Source organism: Macaca mulatta, chromosome 9 (genome assembly GCF_049350105.2).
Source record: "Macaca mulatta isolate MMU2019108-1 chromosome 9, T2T-MMU8v2.0, whole genome shotgun sequence".
In the NCBI taxonomy this organism is placed as follows: Eukaryota; Metazoa; Chordata; class Mammalia; order Primates; family Cercopithecidae; genus Macaca; species Macaca mulatta.
The window spans coordinates 114385032-114408348 of record NC_133414.1 but is presented as its reverse complement, the minus strand read 5'-3'; the positions used below and the strand labels follow the sequence as shown (position 1 = coordinate 114408348).

Here is a 23317-nt window from a genome sequence, read left to right as displayed (position 1 = left end):
ACAGGCGTGAGCCACCGTGCCTGGCTAGAAATACATTCTTAGGTGATTTCATTGTTGTGCAAAAATCATAGAGTATGCTTACACAAACCTACATGGTATAGCCTATTACATATCTAGGCTATATGGTATAGCCTATTGCTTCTAGGCTACAAAACTGTACAGCCTGTTACAGTACTGAATACTATACACTGTAAGCAATTTTAACACAATGGTAAGGATTTGTATATCTAAACACAGAAAAAGTACAGTAAAAATACTGCATAAAAGGCCGGGCGCGGTGGCTCAAACCTGTAATCCCAGCACTTTGGGAGGCCGAGACGGGCGGATCACGAGGTCAGGAGATCGAGACCATCCTGGTTAATATGGTGAAACCCCGTCTCTACTAAAAAGTACAAAAAACTAGCCGGGCAAGGTGGCGGGCGCCTGTAGTCCCAGCTACTTGGGAGGCTGAGGCAGGAGAATGGTGTGAACCCGGGAGGCGGAGCTTGCAGTGAGCTGAGATCTGGCCACTGCACTCCAGCCTGGTTGACAGAGCAAAACTCCATCTCAAAAAAAAAAACACACACACACAAAAAAATACTGCATAAAAGATACAAAATGGGCCAGGAACAGTGGCTCACGCCTGTAATCCCAGCACTTTGGGAGGCTGAGGTGGGCAGATGGTCAGGAGACTGAGATCATCCTGGTTAACCCCGTTTCTACTAAAAATACAAAAAATTAGCCAGGCGTGGTGACAGGCGCCTGTAGTCCAACTACTCAGGAGGCTGAGGCAGGAGAATCGCTTGAACGCGGGAGGCAGAGGTTGCAGTGAGCCAAGATTGCGCCACTGCAGTCCAGCCTGGACAACGGAGCAAGACTCGGTCTCAAAAAACAAAAAACAAAACGAAAAAAAGATAGAAAATGGCAAACCTGTGCAGGGTACTTACAACGAATGGAGCCTGCAGGACTGGAAGTTGCTCTGGATAAGTCAATGAGTGAATAGTGAGTGAATGTGAAGGCCTAGGACATTGCTGTATGCTGCTGCAAACTTTATAAACACTACGCTTAGGCTACACTAAATTTATTTTGAAAAAAGATTTTTCTTTCTTCATTAATTAACCTTAGCTTACCATAATTTACTTTATAACTTTTAAATGTTTTTAAGCTTTTGGACTTTTATAATAATACTTATCTTAAAACACACATACTACAGCCGAGCACGGTGGCTTATGACGGTAATCCCAGCACTTTGGGAGGCCGAGTTGGGTGGATCACGAGGTCAGGAGATTGAGACCATCCTGGCTAACACGGTGAAACCCTGTCTCTACTAAATATACAAAAAATTAGCCTGGCGTGGTGGCAGGCGCCTGTAGTCCCAGCTACTTGGGAGGCTGAGGCAAGAGAATGGCGTGAACCCAGGAGGTGGAGCTTACAGTGAGCCGAGATCACGCCACTGCACTCCAGCCTGAGCGACAGAGTGAGACTCCGTCTCAAAAAAAAAAAAAAAAAATACTACAGCTGTACAAAGTATTTTCTTGTATCTTTATTATATGATGTTTATTCTGTTTTTAAATTTTTTATTTTTTACTTTTTAAACTTTTTTTGTTAAAAACTAAGCCACAAACACTCACACTGGCCTAGGCCTAGAGAGTGTCAGGATCATCAATATCACTGGTTTCCACCTCCACAGCTTGTCCCACTGGAAGGTCTTCAGGGCAATAACACCTATGAAGCTGTCATCTCCTATGATAATAATGCTATCTGGAATACCTCCTGAAAGACCTGCCTAAAGCTATTTTACAGTTAACTCTTTTTCTTGACAAGTAGAAAGAGTACATTCTAAAACAATGATACATATTAAATATATAAACCAGTAATGGTCATTTATTATCAAGTATTATATACTGTACATAATTTATGTGCTATGGTTTTATACGACTGGCAGCACAGGTTTGTTTACAACAGCATCAGGCTGGGCGCGGTGGCTCAAGCCTGTAATCCCAGCACTTTGGGAGGCCGAGATGGGCGGATCACGAGGTCAGGAGATCGAGACCATCCTGGCTAACACGGTGAAACCCCGTCTCTACTAAAAAATACAAAAAACTAGCTGGGCGTGGTGGCGGGCGCCTGTAGTCCCAGCTACACGGGAGGCTGAGGCAGGAGAATGGCGTGAACCCGGGAGGCGGAGCTTGCAGTGAGCTGAGATCTGGCCACTGCACTCCAGCCCGGGCGACAGAGCAAGACTCCGTCTCAAAAAAAAAAAAAAAACAACAACAACAACAACAGCATCACCACAAACACACGAGTGATACATTGTTCTATGACATTATGATGCCTACAACATCACTAAGTGATAGGAATTTTTTACCTTCATTATAATCTGATGGGCCCACTATCATGCATGGGATCCCACTGTTGACTGAAATGTTGTTTTGCAGCATACGACTGTACACTGATGCATCTTCAGATAAATTAATATAGAGACACTGTAGTACAGTTTAATGATTAAAATTTTTTAATGAAAATACAAGAGGTTCTCTTGACATTCATGCAATATTAATCTATTTTTAAGAATGACTGAAAATTTAAAGAAATACAAAGATTTTGGAAACAGTAATTTGAAACTAAATGTCTAATAGAAGCTTACATAGCAAGTTTGAAGCAGAGTTTATCTGAAAACTGACAACTGGACAACAGAAAGACAAAGGAAAATTATACAGTTAGACTACCTCAAAATGCACAGAAGACTGTGTTATATTTACCTCTTTAAAATATATAATATTGCTACATCAAAATTTTCATTAAAATTGCAATGACATTCATATGGAATAGAATCCCTCTGAAAGTATTTCCAAACTTATGTGGGAAAACATCAAACTCCAAAAAATCCTAGGACTTTGGGGACTTCAGAGATCATCTGAGGCAGGCATAGTGGCTCATGCCTGCAATCCCAGCACTTTGGGAGACCAAGGTGAGAAAACACTTGAGGCAGGAGTTCAAGGCCAGACTGGGCTACACAGCGAGACCCCCATCTCTAAAAATATGAAAAAATAAAGTAGCCGAGAATGGTGGCACACATCTGTAGCCCCAGCTACTGGAGAGGCTGAGGACTGCTTGAACCCAGGAGTTCAAGGCTCTGGTGAAGTATTGCATGATTGTGCCACTCACTCCAGCCTGGGCGTCAGAGCAAGGCCCTGTCTTTAATTAACAAGTACATACATACATCATATTTAAGAGATTGTTTGGTCGAATTTTCTTATTTTTTTATTATTTATTTTTTCTTTTCTGTTTGTCCCAGAGATTCCAGAATTTTCTTATTTTAGAGAAGAAAATGGAAAGGCCAAAAAGAATACTAGAAACAAGGACCTTAGAAAAAGTTCTAGGGGCTGGGCATGGGGGCTCATTCCTGTAATTCCAGCACTTTGGGAGGCCGAGGTGGGTGGATCACGAGGTCAGGAGATCGAGACCATCCTGGCTAACATAGTGAAACCCTGTCTCTAGTAAAAATACAAAAAATTAGCCGGGCGTGGTGGCGGGCGCCTGTAGTCCCAGCTACTCGGGAGGCTGAGGCAGGAGAATGGCATGAGTCCAGGAGGTAGAGCTTGTGGTGAGGTGAGATTGCGCCACTGCACTCCAGCCTGGGTGACAGAGCGAGACTCCATCTCAAAAAAAAAAAAAAAAAAAAAAAATTTCTGGGATCTGGGTCCCTCCGCAGAGAGCCCAGTTAGAATGACTGGACACAGCAGCCTATGATAAAGGTAAAAGAGAACCTTTGTCAATGGTAAGGACAATAACAGATGCTGGGTAACTAGCTCCCTGTCCATCTGTCCAAGGCATGGTGCCATGGCAAAGGGATACAGGCAAGGCCTTTCATCATTCAGAAATCCACTTTTTACTTAGGAAGCCGAATATCAAGTCTCTACTCCCACACTTTCCATTTGGTCACCTCAGTCTAACAGAAATGAGAAAACAAGAAGAAGAGCTGACCAGTATCAGCACTTTCCACTTTTCTGAGAGCTGGAAACAGTAACACTTCCTCTAAAAGTCCTAATGCCTTTTCTCCATGGCCAACCAGTAAAAAGTATGGAGAAGACAATAAAAGTGACCTAATTCCTATTTCAAAGTACAAAGCTAAACCTTAGGGTATTTATAGGCCTGGTGTCAGCCTTGTCCTCAACTCCCCTCCTTCTATCATGGATAGCCTGCTCTCCACACACACTGCTCCCATGTATACTCCCATGCCAAAAGTTCAGCCAGGACCTCTCATTTCTACAGTTCAAATGCAAATAAACTAGTTGATACATATGCACTTCTCTGTTAAGGATAAAAAATACCACTACTACCTAGGTTTGAAATAGCCCATAGTCTCAGACCAGTCTGGGTATTATTTAAAACAAACAAACAAGCGGTGAATAGTTCATAGAAATGGAAAAAAAAAAAAGAGACTTGGCAATAAAAAACACACTATACAGATATGAAAGAACTTGATACATGTAATACAAATCCAAAAGGTTCCTATCCAACTTCTTTTTTTTTTTTTTTTTTTTTTTTGAGACAGAGTCTCGCTCTGTCGCCCGGGCTGGAGTGCAGTGGCCGGATCTCAGCTCACTGCAAGCTCCGCCTCCCGGGTTCACACCATTCTCCTGCCTCAGCCTCCCAAGTAGCTGGGACTACAGGCGCCGCCACCGCGCCCGGCTAGTTTTTTGTATTTTTTAGTAGAGACGGGGTTTCACCGTGTTAGCCAGGAAGGTCTCGATTTCCTGACCTCGTGATCCGCCCATCTCGGCCTCCCAAAGTGCTGGGATTACAGGCTTGAGCCACCGCGCCAGGCCTCCTATCCAACTTCTGTCTAATAAGTGGCCAAGAGATAAGAACAGATAATAGGAAAAACCCCAAACAGTAAAACACTTGAGAAAATGTTAGTAATTAAAGAAATGTGAAACAAATTATAAAAGCATCATCTTGTCAATTAGCAAAATTAAAGAGAAGTTAAAAAACTCCATATAGGATGCAGCATAGCTACAAAATCCACTCTACTAATGGGACTATTACTTCAAGAAAATAATTTCAAAGAAAAGCAGGCTGGGTGTGGTGGCTCACGGCTGTAATCCCAACACTTTGGGAAGCTCAGGTGGGTGGACTGCGTTAGCCCAGGAGTTCGAGACTAGCCTGGGCAACATGGCAAAAACCCATCTCTACAAAATATTAATATATAAAAATTAGCCAGGAGTGGTGGCACACACCTGTAGTCCCAGCTACTCAGGGAGGCTGAGCTTGCAGTGAGCCGAGATCACACCACTGCACTCCAGCAGGGGCAACAGAGCAAGATTCTGTCTCAAAAAAAAAAGATACTAAATGAATAAAAGGAATAAAAAATAATATGGCATACTGATTAAACTATTAAATTATGTTTACATAATGGTAAGGGTTAGAGAAGGTAAATAGTAATTTTTGTGTTTTTGTCATTTTGTGTCTCACTCTGTTGCCCAGGCTGGAAAGTGGCATGATTATGGCTCACTTGAAGTCTTGACCTCCTGGGCTCAAGCAATCCTCCTGTCACAGCCTCCTGAGTAGCTGGGACTACAGGCACTTGCCACCATGCCCAGCTAATTTAAATTTTTTTTTGTACAGATGGGGTCCCATTATGTTGCCCAGGCTGGTCTTGAACTCCTGTGCTCAAGCAATCCTCCCGCCTAGACCTGGAATATGAGGCCAGGGTTTATTTACAGCCTTAGGATATTTCCTAGGAAGCCAAAGATGCTCTGGAATTTTTGTTTGTTTTGAGACAGGGTCTCAAACACCCGGGCTCAAATGATCCTCTTGCCTTAGCCTCCCACGTAGCTGGGATTACAGGCACATGCCACCATGTCTGGCTTCCAGAATTTTTGAAAAAGTAAACTGATTCTCCATTTTAACAACCTCACCCCTGTTCCCTGCCCCACACTTCTACCCACCTCCTGTCACCAAGAGCTCAGTAAGTATATTCTCACAAGGATTTCTATTATCAGGTATAGAGTAAGGTATGTACCAAGGAGGGAAAGACATCAATGAAACTGCATAGCTGAAATGATTACCAAACACAGAGGCAGGACAGTGTCCCTGGTTAGCTTTAGGGTCTACCTATGCATTCTTCATCACTGTGGCTATCGACTTGCTTGTACTAGAAAGGTGAAGAATAGTACATAACTCCTAAGGCTTTTTTTTTTTTTACTCTTTCTGAGACAGAGTCTCACTCTGTCACCCAGACTGGAGTGCAGTGGCATGATCTTGGCTCACTATAACTTCCGTTTCCTGGGTTCAAGTGATTCTCATGCCTCAGCCTTCCAAGTAGCTGGGATTACAAGCATGCGTCACCACACCTAGATAATTTTTTTCTATTTTCTGTTGAGTTGGGGTTTCACTGTGTTATCCAGGCTGGTCTAGAACTCCTGGCCACAAGTAACCCGCCCGCCTCAGCGTCCCAAAATACTGCAATTATAGGCTTGAGCCACCACACGCAGCCAACTCCTAAGACTCTTATCTGACTGGTATACAAAGGACCAGATGAATCTATCTAGTGACAAACAAGTAATTTCGTTTTTAAATCACTCCCAAGCATTAGGTCTTTATTTCATTTTGGAGATCCTGGATAGAATCCAAAAAGAGCTCATATCATTATGTATCTCAGTCTGAAAAAAACATGGACATGAAAAAATGCTCATCATCACTCGCCATCAGAGAAATGCAAATCAAAACCACAATGAGATACCATCTCACACCAGTTAGAATGGCAATCATTAAAAAGTCAGGAAACAACAGGTGCTAGAGAGGATGTGGAGAAATAGGAACACCTTTACACTGTTGGTGGGACTGTAAACTAGTTCAACCATTGTGGAAAACAGTGCGGTGATTCCTCAAGGATCTAGAACTAGAAATACCATTTGACCCAGCCATCCCATTACTGGGCATATACCCAAAGGATTATAAATCATGCTGCTATAAAGACACATGCACACATATGTTTATTGCAGCACTATTCACAATAGCAAAGACTTGGAATCAACCCAAATGTCCATCAGTGACAGACTGGATTAAGAAAATGTGGCACATATACACCATGGAATACTATGCAGCCATAAAAAAAGATGAGTTCGTGTCCTTTGTAGGGACATGGATGCAGCTGGAAACCATCATTCTCAGCAAACTATCACAAGAACAGAAAACCAAACACCGCATGTTCTCACTCGTAGGTGGGAACTGAACAATGAGATCACTTGGACACAGGAAGGGGAACATCACACACTGGGGCCTATTGTGGGGAGGCGGAAGGAGGGAGGGATAGCATTAGGAGATATACCTAATGTAAATGAGTGCAGCACACTAACATGGCACATGTATACACATGTAACAAACCTGCACGTTGTACACACGTACCCTAGAACTTGAAGTATTAAAACAAACAAACAAACAAACAAACAAAAACATGTTAACACTGTAACTCTAGTCAGTCTAGTTCATTTGCACCAAATTTTAGAGGATCGGTGGTAAATAGGTGGGGGAACCACAAAGGATTATCTGAATCCAGCTGAAGTGCTCTCATGAGCAGAAGGCTCCTTTGACCAGCTGCCATGGATGTCCCAGCAGAACAGGGGTAGAGGAGGTAGACTGATCATGCTTACTGGCTTGCTTTAGAAAAATGGAAAGTTTTTACTAGCGCTTATGGCTGAGATAACAATGGAAGAGAAAGAGAGTAACATGTTAAAGCAGTATTCACATACATATTTGCCATATACATATTGGACAATTTCAGAGACAAAGGTTTGGGAGACGACAGGGAAACAGGGCTGACTGGGGAAAACAGAATTTTTCAGATTAAAAAAAATAAATCTTTCAGTCCCAGTGAACATCTAAAAATTTCCATTTAACTTCCTGCAAGGCCAGCCTCGAAGATGACGCTCAGTGATGTCCCCAGTGATTACATCTTTATGTATCTAGGTTGGTCTGTGTGACTAATATAATATAGCAGGAGTGATGGTTACTCCTGAGGTTTACTTCTGAGGTTGGGTCAGAAAAGGAAGTGTGGCTTCTGCTCTCTCTCTCTCGGATCATTCACCTATGGAGAAGCTAGTTTCCATGCTGTGAGCAGTCCTATTGAGAGGCCCACATTGTGAGGAACTGAGGCCTCTGGCCAACAACCACATGAATGAACTTGGAAATGGATCTTCCAGCCCAGCCCTTCAAATGACTGCTGCCCTGGCTGACATCTCGAGAGACCCTAAGCCAGAACCACTAGCTAAGCAGCTCCCAGATTCCTGACCCTTAGAAACTGTGTGAAATAGGCCAGGGGCAGTGGCTCATGCCTGTAATCCCAGCACTTTGGGAGGCCAAGGTGGGAGGATCACTTGAACCCCGGAGTTTGAGAGTAGCCTGGGCAACACAGTGAGACCTCATCTCAAAAAAAAAGAAAAAAGAAAAGAAAATAAACTATGTGAAATATTTTATTATTATTTTTTTAATTTAAGCTGCCACATTTTGGGGAGCAATTTGCTACCCAGCAATAGATGGGTAGGAGAGGTAATTTGTTCGGGTAATTTGTTACCCAGCAATAGATAACATAATAACATAACAACAAATTAAGCAAGTTTGATGGGGAAATGTACCATTTGATATCATGATTTCATCTATTGGTTGAGAAAGAATCATCCGCAAATTAAAAGTGGTTATTGCTTATGATACAATTAAAAGCTAAATACGCCTAAAGAAGGGGCTCCAATGGAGGGAATGAATTGTCCTTCTCTTCCGACACTAATCTAAGGCTTGTCACAGCCAAAAAGGCCCCATCAGAAGAGTCCAACACAGTCCCCTCCCAGTAATTATATTACATATCCTACAGCCATAAATGGGGGTTAGTGAAGGGTAGGTTTCACATAAAAGGCAGCCATTGTAAGGGTGTTGTCTCACATCAGAGCAGCCAAGGGGTTAAAGTTGAGGCAGCAAATTTATCCCCAGAGATATATGCCTAGCACAAAGCTGAGATTCACAAGATTCTCCCTGAGTTTTCCTCACCTCTAAATGCTGGAATAACTGATGCTCACTGAATTCCGATATTTGTATGAATAAAAATGAAGGGATTTAGCAAATCTTGTTCCTGCACACAGTTGTCAAAAAAAATCTGACCTTTACAACAGGAAAAAGAGGGGGGATTTAAAGATTTAAAGAAGAGGCAGTGGCTGTCTGATGTATAACAAACCTTTGAAAAATTATGAAGCAGTGAAAATCCCCTGCAGGTCCCAACAAAATGTGTCCAATTTGCATTCCAGCAAAGCTTTCCATACATACCATTTGGCTCCTGTGTGTACTTCCAGGCAAATAAATCCCGAGGAATAATCCCACTGGGACCTAAGTCTGATCTCTGATATATTACTGCTACACAGCTCCAGACCAGGCTCCACAAACTGCCTTTTTGGTTCCAAATAACTAAATCAAAGTTATCCTGATAAGCTTTGAAAACAGGGAATGCGAGGAGTGGTTTAATGAATGTTACAACTCAACCTATTATAGACCACAGTACATTAGGAGAAGAGACAGAAAGAAAGAAAAAAAAAAAACCCTCATGCTTTTACATCCCCAAATCTCTCAAGGCCAAATCCAGACATACCTGTCATTCACCACACCTCACTATAAAGCCTTGTTCAAAGCCTGACTTTGATCAAATGGTTAGGATGAATTTGCAAACCCAACACCACTGTGTATTGTGGTGAGGAAAGGTGGAAAGTAAGCAGAAGCTACAATTTTCTGTTTACTTTGAAAACAGGTTCAACCCCTTTTTTTAAAGCAACCAATGGCAGCAATAAACACTAAAATGTATTCTGATTTACAATATTTCAAGGAAATACAGCAAATACATTAAATAGCAAAACAATTTTTTTTTCTAAAAGTTAGAAAAACTTACCTGTCACCATATAAACTGGAGAAAACAGTCAAGAAAAAAAGGAAGGAAAGCTACAATTCTAGAAAAAACTGAGAGAGCTGGAAGTTCCAGTGTCCTAGATTTCTGAACCAGTTTTCTCCTTTCACAAGAAGAAACTAATTTTCACCTTTCACAAGAAGAAAATAATTTTCACCTTTCACAAGAAGAAAATAATTTTCACAAATGAAAACTTAATCACAATGACTACTATTAGATAAATCACAAACTATATAGATGCAAGAAGTAGAAACTGAGAGACTAAAAAAGAGAGGGGTAAGAAGAGAATGCTTAGGAACTCAATAGTTTGATGTAGAAGACATCAAAATAAGAAACCACCCAGCCACACAGTAAGGAGATGGGAACATTAGAGTTTTAATATCTGTATATAATATCGTTATAAGTAGTGGTGAAGTAACATCCAAACTCAGTTTATATAGCACCTTAAAAAGAGCCAGTCATTGATCAGGAATTAGAGTTAACTCCCTCCCCAGAAGGTTATTCTGTAAGCCGGAAGATGAGCTGGTAATCTGTAAGCAAACTGAGCTGACTGTATAGTCTATTGCCTGGTCCAGGATTCTGATGGCCAATGAAACCAGAAATACCACCATCTACTTCCAAGACCCAGAGTGTAACTGTCACTCTTCTTTTGGCAAGTCAGAATTCGACCCTGTCTAGGCAACCTGTAAAATCTGTAAAAACTGTGATGGCTGTTTATTGCAAATTTTGGAAGAAAGTAATCCTTTAGTATAAAAGCTAAAACCTCAAAACCTTATTTGGCCCAGAAGAGCCATCCAGTTATCCAGTTTCAAAAGCTTTTGAAGCTATAGTAAAACAAACAAACGAATAACAAGTGTTGGTAAGGATGTGGAAAAACTGGAACCCTCATGCATTCTTGGTGGGAATGTCATATGGTTCAGCTGCTACAGAAAACTGTTTGGCATGGCCAGACTCGGTGGCTCATGCCTATAATCCCAGCACTTTGGGAGGCCGAGGTGGGCGGATCACTAGGTCAGGAGATCAAGGCCATCCTGGCTAACACGGTGAAATCCCGTCTCCACTAAAAATACAAAAAATTAGCCGGGCGTGGTGGCAGGCGCCTGTAGTCCCAGCTACTCGGGAGGCTGAGGCAGGAGAATGGCGTGAACCCGGGAGTCAGGGGTTGCAGTGAGCTGAGATCGCGCCACTGCACTCTAGCCTGGGCAACAGAGCGAGACCCCATCTCAAAAAAAAAAAAAAAAGAGGCCGGGCCCAGTAGCTCAAGCCTGTAATCCCAGCACTTTGGGAGGCCGAGACGGGCAGATCACGAGGTCAGGAGATGGAGACCATCCTGGTTAACCCAGTGAAACCCCGTCACTACTAAAAAATACAAAAAACTAGCTGGGAGGCCGGGCGCGGTGGCTCACGCCTGTAATCCCAGCACTTTGGGAGGCCGAGGCGGGCGGATCACAATGTCAGGAGATCGAGATCACGGTGAAACCCCGTTTCTACTAAAAATACAAAAACTTAGCCGGGCGCGGTGGCGGGCGCCTGTAGTCCCAGCTACTCAGGAGGCTGAGGCAGGAGAATGGCGTGAACCCGGGAGGCGGAGCTTGCAGTGAGCCAAGATTGCGCCACTGCACTCCAGCCTGGGCGACAGAGCGAGACTCTGTCTCAAAAAAAAAAAAAAAAAACACAAAACAAAACAAAAAAAAACTAGCTGGGCGAGGTGGCGGGCGCTTGTAGTCCCAGCTACTCGGGAGGCTGAGGCAGGAGAATGGCGTAAACCCGGGAGGCGGAGCTTGCAATGAGCTGAGATCCGGCCACTGCACTCCAGCCTGGGCGACAGAGCGAGACTCCGTCTCAAAAAAAAAAAAAAAAAAGAAAAATATTTGGCAGATACTCAAAAAGTTAAACATAGAATTATCATATAACCCAGCAATTCCAGTCCAGGGTATATATCCAAAGGAATTGAAATCAAGTACTCAAATACATGTACACACATGTCCCTAGCAGCACTATTCATAATTTCCAAAAGGCAGAAATGGTCCAAAGGTCCATCAATGAATGAATGGATGAACAAGTTGTGGTATGCACACACAATGGAATATTATTCAGTCCTAAAAAGAAATGAAGTGCTGGCGGGGCGCGGTGGCTCAAGCCTGTAATCCCAGCACTTTGGGAGGCCGAGACGGGCGGATCACGAGGTCAGGAGATCGAGACCATCCTGGCGAACACGGTGAAACCCCGTCTCTATTTAAAAAAAAAACAAAAAACTAGCCCGGCAAGGTGGCAGGTGCCTGTAGTCACAGCTACTCAGGAGGCTGAGGCAGGAGAATGGCGTAAACCTGGGAGGCGGAGCTTGCAGTGAGCTGAGATCCAGCCACTGCACTCCAGCCTGGGTGACAGAGCGAGACTCTGTCTCAAAAAAAAAAAAAAAAGAAAAAAAAAGAAATAAGTGCTGATTCATGCTACAGCATGGATGACCCTCAAAAACATTATGCTAAGAGAAAGAAGCCAGATATAAAAGGTCACATATTATATGATTCCATTTATATGAAACATCCAGAATAGGTAAATTTACAGAGACAGAATGCAGATGGATGGTTACCAGGGGCTGGAGGGGAAGGGAAAGTGTGGAGCAACTGCTTAATGGGTACAGGATTTCCTTCTAGGGTGATGAAAATGTTTTGGAATTAGATAGAATACACTGTGATTGTACTAAATGCCACTATATTGTTCACTTTAAAATGGTTAATTTTATGTTATATGCATTTCACTTCAATTTTTTTAAAAAGTTCTTGAAAATGCAAGTAAAGATCCTCGTATCTCCGAGACCATCCTGGCTAACACGGTGAAACCCCGTCTCTACTAAAAAATACAAAAAACTAGCCGGGCGAGGTGGCAGGCGCCTGTAGTCCCAGCTACTCGGGAGGCTGAGGCAGGAGAATGGCATAAATCCAGGAGGCGGAGCTTGCAGTGAGCTGAGATCCGGCCACTGCACCCCAGCCTGGGCGACAGAGCAAGACTCCATCTCAAAAAAAAAAAAAAAAAAGATCCTCGTATCTCTAATTTGACTTTATTTTTTAAAAGTGCTTTAATAGGATATGAGCTTCCCTTCTAAGAAACCATGAACAATTACCAGTTAAAAGCCTGTCATGTCTCCTCTATAGTTTTTGTAGACAAGCAGGCACCTCAGTCCATAGTACAAAGGGTCACTTGGGATTCTTGCAAAAGTGAAACATACCTGGTTGCTTTCCACTCACCAAAACTGGTTGCAGAAATGTCAGTAGGCATCTCTGTCTGTATTTCCATTGGAGGCTCACTGAACCTAAGCTGCTTTAGCTGCTACAAAGTCTCCTCTCCTTGGAGACTTAAATCTATTGAGACTTTACAAAGATTTCACATTATACAAGACCACAGTAAGCAATTTCCTCCTCTTCTACCACAGCTCAATTCAGAGTTCTTTGGAAACACAGGTACTTCACTGTCTCCTGTTTTGCATTCTGAATAAGAGATCCTCCCATGTTTTTCCCCTACCTACAGGTTAAAACTTGCCAACAGACAAGATTTACTGGTAGAAGCACTTTGAATAATCATTCTTCATATTGTCACTTTGTCTTTCACATTTCTCTTTCAAATTGTTGAGGCAAAAGCATTTTCAAAGTACGAGGTCTATCCTCTAGTATTCAGTACTGTTACATATTTGCAGTCATCAACAATCTCCCAGCCTCCTAGCAGAAGGCCTCAGTCACCCAAGCCCTTAAAGACTCCTGTAACTGGTGGTTTATACTTTCTCCCCTGTCCTAATCCCACTCCATCATGCCATTAAGATACACAATATTCGCAAATTTTCTAAAGCTCTTTCTCATTGTTTTGCTCATTGCTATTTCCACAGCTTCCTTTTGGAGATAAAGCCAGGCCCTTCCTGGCCTCAAGAGTTTACCAAAGAGGGCAACAGTCACCAGAGGGTCCCAAACCAGCTTCTATGCTCATAGCTACACATAATAAAAGCATAAACAGAGAATGATCCCCTTTCCCATTAATTAAAATGGCTCTACTAACAAGTGGTTGTTAAGGGTATCAATAAACTGCTTACTCTCTGTCAGCTTAAGTTGAAGTACTTTAAAAGTTACCTTTTAGGATCCAGGTACAATCTTCACTACTACTTCTCTGGGCAAGATGAGTGACTCCTTCCCTTAAGATCTGATGGTTTGTACCTCAATAGTTTCCACCACCTTGTGATAATCTTTTAATAGTATTTAGGATCATTAGTAACATGCTACTTTACCTCCTCTCACCTCTCCCCTTTACTCATCCCTCTGGACAGAGCATTCAGAGTCAGTAAGTGCCATGTCTTATTGAATTTTTAAATTTTTCTACTATCTCTTAGCACTACAGTTCTGTTAATCTCCTAACTTCAAGGAGATCTCAGAACCTCCTAATCTCAGAACTTCAGCCTACCCAATTAGACACTGGAATTTAAAAACTCTTGTCCCCAATACCAGATAGTTACCGCCACATGTGCTGGAAATAGGCTGGTTGGGTTAGTGTTCATGCTATACTCTCAGCAGACCTTCCTACTGAACCTGGTATCCAACAACAGGGACCAGTAAGCAGCCTGAAGTCTGTTGCCAGGAAACAAGGCTAACTCAGGATTTCTGCCATCAGTTCCTTTGGTAGACAGAGCAGAATCAAAGAGAAAGGGGTTTTCCCCAAATAATTGTGATTAAAATAATAATGTTAATGTGTCTCCAGCAAGACAGAAGAAAGAGTCCAGGAACAAGCTAGATTCACCTCTATCTCTTGTTCCTCTTCAGTAAATGGCCCACCTGAAGGTTAGCTATAAGTCTGCCCTTATTCACACGAAAAGCAAATAAATAACCTCATCGCCTTTTTCCAAATCATAATCACACTTTAAAAGAAGTTTTTACTGTGTAACCTTGAAAATATTACTTAATTTTTCTGGAACCTGAGTTTTATCTGTAAAAGGGGATATTAATAAAGGCACAGTCTATTTTGTGAGTTTTTGTGAAACTTGAAAAGAATACAGGAAAACTGTTACAGCCAACTGGAACGTAACGAGATGTGATGACTAAATGTAATGTGGTATCCTAGATGGAATCTTTGAACAGAAAAAGGTCATTAAGTAAAAACCTAATGAAATCTGAATAAAGTATGGACTTTAATAATGATGAATCAATATTTGTTCATTAATTGTGACAAATGTGTCATATTAATGTAAGATGTTAATATAGGGGAAACTGGACATTGGATAGATGGGAACTCCTTTACAACTTTCCTATAAATATGTTTATAGAGATAATCTATTATAGATTACATATTTTAGAGTCTAAGTTATAATATGATAATTTATATAAATATAATTTATAGATTATAATTTAGGTGCTTTATAGATTATAAAATTGAAAGGCTAGAATGAAAAACCACTTTATAAATTATAAAGTTTAGTCAATTCTAAAATATCATATAATTTAGTAGATTTAGTTTTTTATGCAGATTGTTGGTAGGTAGGTAGCTATCTTAAGTAGCTCAGATAACAGAGATCACTTGAAGAGTTAAGTCCTGGTGTGGAAGAGTCTAGCCCCCAGAAATATCCCAGCTGTTTCCTGCCAGCTGGTGCCTCATGTCTGACTTGCAATAGAGTTGATTCTCTTCATGTAATTATTTTTGCCTCTCAACCTGTCTATTTCACTAAAACAACAGTAACTTTTTAAAAAGAGGCTCTAAGCAGACAGCTGCTTTAATTTAAAACTTCAAAAAGCGAAATATAAGGCATGGGTATGATAATTTATTAGGTCAATTTCTTAACTGGCTGAAATATCTGATCTGTACTATTCCCAACTTCAAATGTAGAAACATGCAGACATCCAGAGATAGAATTCAGCAAGTGTACCCATCCCCTGCCAACTCCTGCTCTGCCCTGGAAAAAAAAGAAAAAGAAGAAAGCAAAAGTCCCAGAAGTGCAGGAAATTGTTTCTCAGACGAAAGACAACACTTCCTTTCCCAGAACAATCCATCTCCCACACTGACATCCTGCTCCTGCTATATTTACCCAACCCAAATCTGCCGATGATATACTTCCAGCTGCACTCCTGCCACATGGTCCTGTCACTCAACTGGAGCACTCAGAGGGGAATCTGTCCAGAGGACAGAGCCTAGAAATCACTACACACTAATCCATGCTTCCTCTATTGCTAGCCTTCAGAGTAAAGTGAGACAAAATATGGACAGTATTACTCCCTGTTTATTTTGGAAGTGACTGGGGAGACAAGAGGTACTTCATTTTATATAGTTGCTAATTTTGACTGCTCTCATGGTAGCCAGCGGTGGAACCTGAACAATGAAGAGATTGAAACGGGAGGTTAAAAATAACTCTGTTAATGCTAGCAATCCAAAAAACATCACTTAATAGCCTCTTCCAACCCAACCCACTAGGATCAGGCTATCAAGTCACATTACAGGGTAAAACCTTCAGTTCTAGGTAGACAGATCCAAGGAGTCAAGGATGGGACAATTTCATTCACCCCATCTCATCCTATCTCATAGTGTATTCTACTGAAAGGCAAAAACCCACACACTGGACTGGGTAAAGGTAAATGTTAGAGCTAACTCCCATTTTCCTATTTTAGTAGTTCTGTATTCTAGGTGCTTCTCTCCTACCCTTGCTTCCCCATCCCCAAGTTCTTTACTTCTGCCCTTTTCCTCTTTCTGACTCTCTAGTTGTTTCCTTTTGTCTCTACTTATTTCTTTCTTTTTTTTTTTTTTTTTTTTTTTTTTAAGACAGGGACTCCTCTGTCACCCAGGCTAGAATGCAGTAGTGCCATTATTACTTACTGCAGCCTTGATTTCTGGGGTTCAAGAGATCCTCCTGCCTCAGTCTCTCAAGTAGCTGGGACTACTGGTGTGTGCCACCATGTCTGGCTAATTAAAAAAAAAAAAAAAAATTAGTAGAGATGAGAGTTACTCAGGCTGGTTTCAAACTCCTCAGCTCAAGCAATCCTCTCGCCTCACCCTCCCAAAGTGCTGATCATTACAGGCATAAGCCACTTTTTTTGAGGGCAAGGTTCCCTCAAAGAAACACAACTGATAGCTGATAAGGCATTCATTAGCAATGGTCATAATTATCATATCATTAGTCTATTCTCCGCAGTAATAACAGTAAAAAACCTGATTCTCAAGACACAATACTTCTTTTTCTCTCTGCTTTTGGAGGCTCAGTCATGCATCCTAATCATGCTTCAAAGGAATGAAAGGAAAGGCACAAGGAAAAACGCAGAAAAATAAGAGGGAAGGAAAGAAAAATATGATAGAAAAGGAGAATCGGAAAACGTTTCTCCTAACCTTTTCTCTCTTAAAGCTCCTGGACAATGGGCATTTTCAAACTTTATAGATTTTGTTAAAGCTTAAGTAGAAGTTCTTAATAAGGTGAATCACGCTATTAAAATAGATTTGAGAACAAAAGCTAAATATAATGATGAATTCATAGCAAATCCCACTTATTAAAAGAGGGAGTAAATTTAAAGAAAAAAATCCACTTCACATGGCTGTTGTCAGTCCAGCTTAGAGAAAAAGCACTTATGCTGTTGGTTGAGTGGAGAACAAAATCCACTGGGTGATGTGGCCACATTCTAGGAAATTACCAAGCTCCAAGTCAAGCCTCATTGAGCCAAAGCTTTTTCCAATTTTCAACTCTTTTTAGTTATTAGATTTAGACATTAAAAATATAGATCTTTAGGGTATGCAATTGTGTTTCTTATAGGAAGAGAAACAAACAGAAGCAAGCTAGAAAGACAGTTTATGTCCACCTAAGAACAAGTATTTTAAGCAACCACTAAAATTTCACCATGAATTGGTTCAGGCAAGAATTATCAATATATGTTAGGTATTAGGGGGAAAGTTTAAAGAAGAGTATGATCTTCAAGTGTTTCCCTACAGACTGCTTATTAGTTGCAAGGGGAAATAACATCTATATAGTAAATAAATCAGATTAACATTTGACCAGATGATCAAAACTAGTATCACCAATGAACAGCAACTGCAGTTGTCATACCCTGAGAAGGACACTGTATCAGTAGTGGTATGTATTACAGATTCACGATAGACACACACCACCTGAATCTAATCATGAGAAAACATCAGACAAACCCAAAATGAGAAATATTCTTGAAATAAATAAATAAATTAGGGTGATTATAGTTAACAATAATTTGCTGTATATTTCCAAATAGCTATGAGAAGATTTGAAATGTTCCCAACACAAAGAAATGACAAATGTTTGAGGTGATGGATATCCTAAATACTTTGATGTGATCATTACACATTGTACGCATGTATCAAAATACCACATGTAACCAATAAATAAGTATAATTATTATGGATCAATTTTTTAAAAAGAAAGAACACAGACATGAACTGGTCTGTAGTTATAAAAAATGTCAATGTCAGCTGACGGTGGTGGCTCATGCCTGTAATTCCATCACTTTGGAAGACCAAGGCAGAAGGACCAGTTGAGGCCAGGAGTTCCAGGCTGCAGTAAGCTACGATCCCACCACCAGACTCTGTGAACAGTTATGGAGTTACAGATAACTCCATAACTCTAAAAAAAAAAAGTGTTTTTGTTTAATTTTTGCTTGTTTGTTTTCTTAATCACCCAGGCTGGAGTGCAATGGCATGATCATAGCTCACCGCAGCCTCGAACTCCTGGGCTCAAGCAATCCTCCCACCTCAGCCTCCTGACTACAGGCACACACCACCATACCCAGCTAATTTTTTTTTATTTTTTGAAGCAATGAGTTCTCACTATGTTGCCAAAGCTGGTCTCAAACTCCTGGCCTCAAGCGACCCTTCTGCTTGGCCTCCCAAAGTGCTAGAATTACAGGCACAAACCACTGGCTGAAAAAATTAAAAAAAAAATTTTTTTTAATGCTAATGTCATGAAGCATAAAGAGAAGCTAAAGAACTGTCCCAGATTAAAGGAGACCAAAGAAACTAAGAAACTAAAGAGACTAAATGTAATTTGTGATCCTTGGCTGAAGGGGAAAAAAAACAAAAAATAAAAGTTTATTGACAAAATTGGAATATGAACAGTAAATTATTGTATCGATGTTAAATTTCTTGAATTTGATAATTGTACTTAAATTAGTAAGAGAATACCCTTGTTCTTAGGAAATATGCACTGAAGTATTAAGAGATAAAAGATCATGATAGGCCGGACATGGTGGCTCACGCCTGTAATCCCAGCACTTTGGGAGGCCGAGGTGGGTGGATCACCTGCGGTCATGAGTTCGAGACCAGCCTGGCCATCATGGCGAAACCCTGTCTCTACTAAAAATACAAAAATTAGCCAGGCGTGGTGGCAGGTACCTGTAATCCCAACTACTCAGGAGGCTGAGGCAGGGAGAATGGGTTGAACCCAGGAGGCGAGGCGAGCCGAGATCATGCCATTGCACTCCAGCTTGAGTGACAGAGCGAGACTGTCTCAAAAAAAAAAAAAAAAAAAAAAAGTCACGATGTATACAACCTACTCTCAAATGATTTAGAAAAATTTATTTATTTATGTATTTTTCTTTTTTTGAGACAGGGTCTAACTCTGTCACCCACGGTGGAATGCAGTGGCATGATCACAGCTCACTGCAGCCTTGACCTCCCAGATTTAAGTGAACCTCTTACCTCAACCTCCCAAGTAGCTGGAACCACAGGCACACACCACTACACCTGTTTTTTTAATTTTTTGTAGAGATAAGAGTCTACCTATGGTTGCCCAGGCTAATCTCAAATTCCTGAGCTCAAGTGATCCTCTCATCCTGGCCTTCCAAAGTGCTGGAATTATATATGTGAGTCACTGTGCCCAGTCAAAAAATAATTTTATGTCTATACTTGTGTGTGTGTGTGTGTGTGTGTGTGTGTGTGTGTGTGTGTGTAAGTAGCAAAAGGACATATGGGAGACCTCTGTATTATTCCTGCACCTTTTTTTAAGTTTGAAATTATTTCAAAATAAAAATTCAAGAAAATTCACCATCTGTTCATTCGATTAAAAGTCCTGATACCAATTAGGTAAAAGGGAAATGGGATGAACTCACATTCTAAATAAAAGTAAAACCTCTGGTAGCCAACTTTTTCCTTCCCTTTGGAGTTTTTGTTAGACTACTACCAACCCAAATACTTCCCATTCTCTACCTTCACTACATGCACATCTCCCTCTGTTGCCGAGGCTGGAGTACCGTGGTGCGATCTCAGCTCACCGCAACCTCCGCCTCCTGGGTTCAAGCAATTCTCCTGCCTCAGCCTCCCTGGTAGCTGGGATTACAGGTGCTCGCACCCATGCCCGGCTAATTTTTGTATTTTTAGCAGAGACGAGGTTTCACCATGTTGGCCAGGCTGGTCTAGAACTCCTGACCTCAAGTGATCCACCTGCCTCGGCCTCCCAAAGTGCTGGGATTATAGGCGTGAGCCACCATGCCCAGCCCAGAAACATTCTTTAAAACCCCTGAAATGAAACTGATTAAGATGTAGTCTTGGCTCACTTGGAAGGATTAATGAGACCTATTTGGATTCTGAGAACTGAAGTCCGTTCTCCTTTGACTATTTTTCCTACAGTGCTTCTGTCCAGGTAGGCTGAACCAAGAACTTCTTTTCCCAGGCCAGAGGGAACCAGCACCCTGTCAGAGTCAACAGATTCTGGTCACAAAAAGCATTTAGCTATAGTAGGTATTAAATAATGTAACTTGGATATAGATTCATCCCAGAAAAAAAGAGGCAAAGGAGAAAGAACTGCTCTTTAAATTCAGAACACGATAAGCCATTCAAGCAAATGCTGGGTCACAGGTCTTTTTGTGGACTACATTTGTACTCCAACATCCACTCCAACTTTCTCTTTTAGAAAGTTCTTAACCACTGTAACTGCTTCACTGCCTCACCACCTCTTTCTACCCTTAAAAATCCTAGGAATACTATTCCTAAACAAGGGGACAGTCTTTCCGAGGTCCCAGTGCTCCCAAGGGCTACTTCTAGGTGCTTTCTCTGAGATTCAAAAAACAAATATATGATGAAATGTTCTATCAATTATGAAGCTAAATCCTGTCCAAAGTTACAAGGGTTTTGGTACTACTTTCCTCACATGAGACCCTTGGGCTAAAGGTAGTAGGCTGCTACTAAAAAACACTTCTGTTATTTGTGAACTAGGACTATTAGACCCTGGCTGGAGAAAAGAGCTTTCCTCATTCTCTTAGCACCTTAAGGTAAACAGCTACTAAAATCTGGTTTTGGCTGGGCGCAGTGGCTCATGCCTGTAATCCCAGCACTTTGGAAGGCTGAGGCCGGTGGATCACTTGAGGCCAGGAGGTCTCACCACTGCACTCCAGCCTGGGCAACAGAGCAAGATTCTGTCTCCAAAAAAAAAAAAGCCCCAGCACGGTGAATCATGCCTGTAATCCCAGCACTTTGGGAGGCCAAGGTGAGCAGATCACCTGAGGTCGGGAGTTCAAGACCAGCCTGGCCAACACGGTGAAACCCCGTCTCTACTAAAAATTAAAAAATTAGCTGGGCGTGGTGGTGGGCGCCTGTAATCCCAGCTACTCGGGAGGCTGAGGCAGGATAATTACTTGAGACCAGGAGGCGGAGGTTGCAGTGAGCAAAGATCGTGCCACCGCACTTTAGCCTAGGCGACAGAGTGAGACTCCCTCTCAAAAAAAAAAAAAAAAAAAAATTTGTTTTGCACCTCTAGACTTCAATATCCTAAAAACTGTGTCAGAAGCCCAAGCCAAAGAGGACTAAAATGCAAAGCTGAATTTTATTAGAAAAAACAATCAGCGGCCGGGCGTGGTGGCTCACGTCTGTAATCCCAGCACTTTGGGAGGACAAGGCGGGCGGATCACAAGGTCAGGAGATCAAGACCATCCTGGTTAACATGGTGAAACCCCGTCTCTACTAAAACTACAAAAAATTAGCTGTGTGTGGCAGCGTGCATCTGTAGTCCCAGTTACTTGGGAAGCCGAGGCAGGAGAATGGCATGAACCCGGGAGGTGGAGCTTGCAGTGAGCCGAGATTGCGCCACTGCACTCCAGCCTAGCCGAGAGAGCAAGACTCCGTCTCAAAAAAAAAAAAAAGAAAAAAAAAAGAAAAAACAATCAGCCATTGATAACGTATCCTATGGTACAACTGTGGTCAGTTCAGTTCTGTGCTGCACAGACTGATTAATCAAAGGCCAACATAAAGAGACTAATCATATCATAGAACACATTACAGGTGAAATAAATTTTTTTTAACAGACTAATCAATTATAAGACATTCAAGGCCCTAAAAGCAGCTAATGAAGCTGCCATGCACAGAATTTCCAGGGTCACTGCCAGGCAGGCAGGGCTAGGGCAGAAGGTGGGGGTGGGACAGACAATGTGGACAACACCAATGCTATTCTTTTGACCATCCTAGAACCTCTTTCAGCAAACCAAAGCACACAACAACTTCCTGAGGTCACATGTGGAAACTGGCAGACTTCAAACTAGTGCCCAGTTGTCTGCTCAAATTCCAGAGCTTCTCAAATCACCAGCCCACTAGACCATAAACTATGAGAACAGGAACTGTGTCAGTCTCCTTGAAAACTAGGTCCCTAGAACCTAGTTCCGTTTCTGGCACATAGTAAGTAATCAAGAAATATTTATTGAACTTCCACTAACAGGAAAGTTCCCAGAGAAGATGCTCTTTTGGAGTCTTTCAAGGACAAATGATTCCCTCAGCCCACCGAAATGATTCAAAAGGGTGGCCACATCTAACATGATTTGTCTAAACAATCTGTATAGCATCACATAAAAGGGATAAGGTGCAAAGTGACTCATCAGTCATAATTACTTCCACAATTCTTATTTCCTTGGGGGAAGAATACTTGCTCTAATATTTTCCAGGATTAAAATGACTCAAATAGGCTCAAACTAATCTCTGCCTAGCAAAAGCTGATTTATTCAGAAACAACCATCTAAATAGAACTGTCTTACTGAAATCAAAATTGATAGGGATGAAGAATCCACTCATTTCCAAAAGTCAAGGGGGCTAAGGTGCCTCACAGAGTCCTTCACAGAACGTCAAGAAAATGGTGAGAAGGGAACCCGGACTCAATACCCTCCGTGACTCCTTGCCCATGAAATAACATTGCAGACAGACAAATTCAGACCAGTGCTAGAACAGGAGTAAATCACAAACTTTCTACCAGGGCTTTCAAACTTTTTTGACCATGATGGACAGAAAAAGATACAGCTTATGCTGCAACCCAGAAAATACAGGTTTCTAACTGAAACAAGTTGCAAAAAACAATATTTATCCTTCTTAAGTATGATACACTGATAATTTCCTTTTTTATTTTATTTATTTATTTATTAATTTTTTTGAGGTGGAGTCTTG

The 23317-nt window shown here is 41.6% G+C and overlaps 1 protein-coding gene and 2 long non-coding RNA genes across 46 annotated transcripts in view; all 3 read right to left on the bottom strand.

Moving 5' to 3' along the window:
• Positions 1-23317, bottom strand: part of GBF1 (golgi brefeldin A resistant guanine nucleotide exchange factor 1) — a 154013-nt gene that overhangs the window by 87514 nt on the left and 43182 nt on the right. For 4 of the 44 annotated variants that reach the window (XM_077947402.1, XM_077947404.1, XM_077947403.1 and 1 more), the window contains exon 4: positions 16763-16849. The exons of the other annotated variants lie outside the window; for them this stretch is intronic. The gene's annotated coding sequence lies outside the window, so the exon portion shown is untranslated. The remainder of the gene's footprint in view (positions 1-16762; positions 16850-23317) is intronic. 44 annotated transcript variants of the gene reach the window in all.
• LOC144331306 (uncharacterized) lies at positions 7299-11793 on the bottom strand. The gene is made up of 3 exons (XR_013398349.1): positions 11622-11793; positions 11143-11301; positions 7299-8404 (listed from the first exon to the last, which is right to left on the bottom strand). It is a non-coding gene; the product is annotated as an uncharacterized LOC144331306 (long non-coding RNA).
• On the bottom strand, positions 19646-22050 carry LOC144331305 (uncharacterized). Its single transcript, XR_013398348.1, has 3 exons — positions 21758-22050; positions 21279-21351; positions 19646-20338 (listed from the first exon to the last, which is right to left on the bottom strand). It is a non-coding gene; the product is annotated as an uncharacterized LOC144331305 (long non-coding RNA).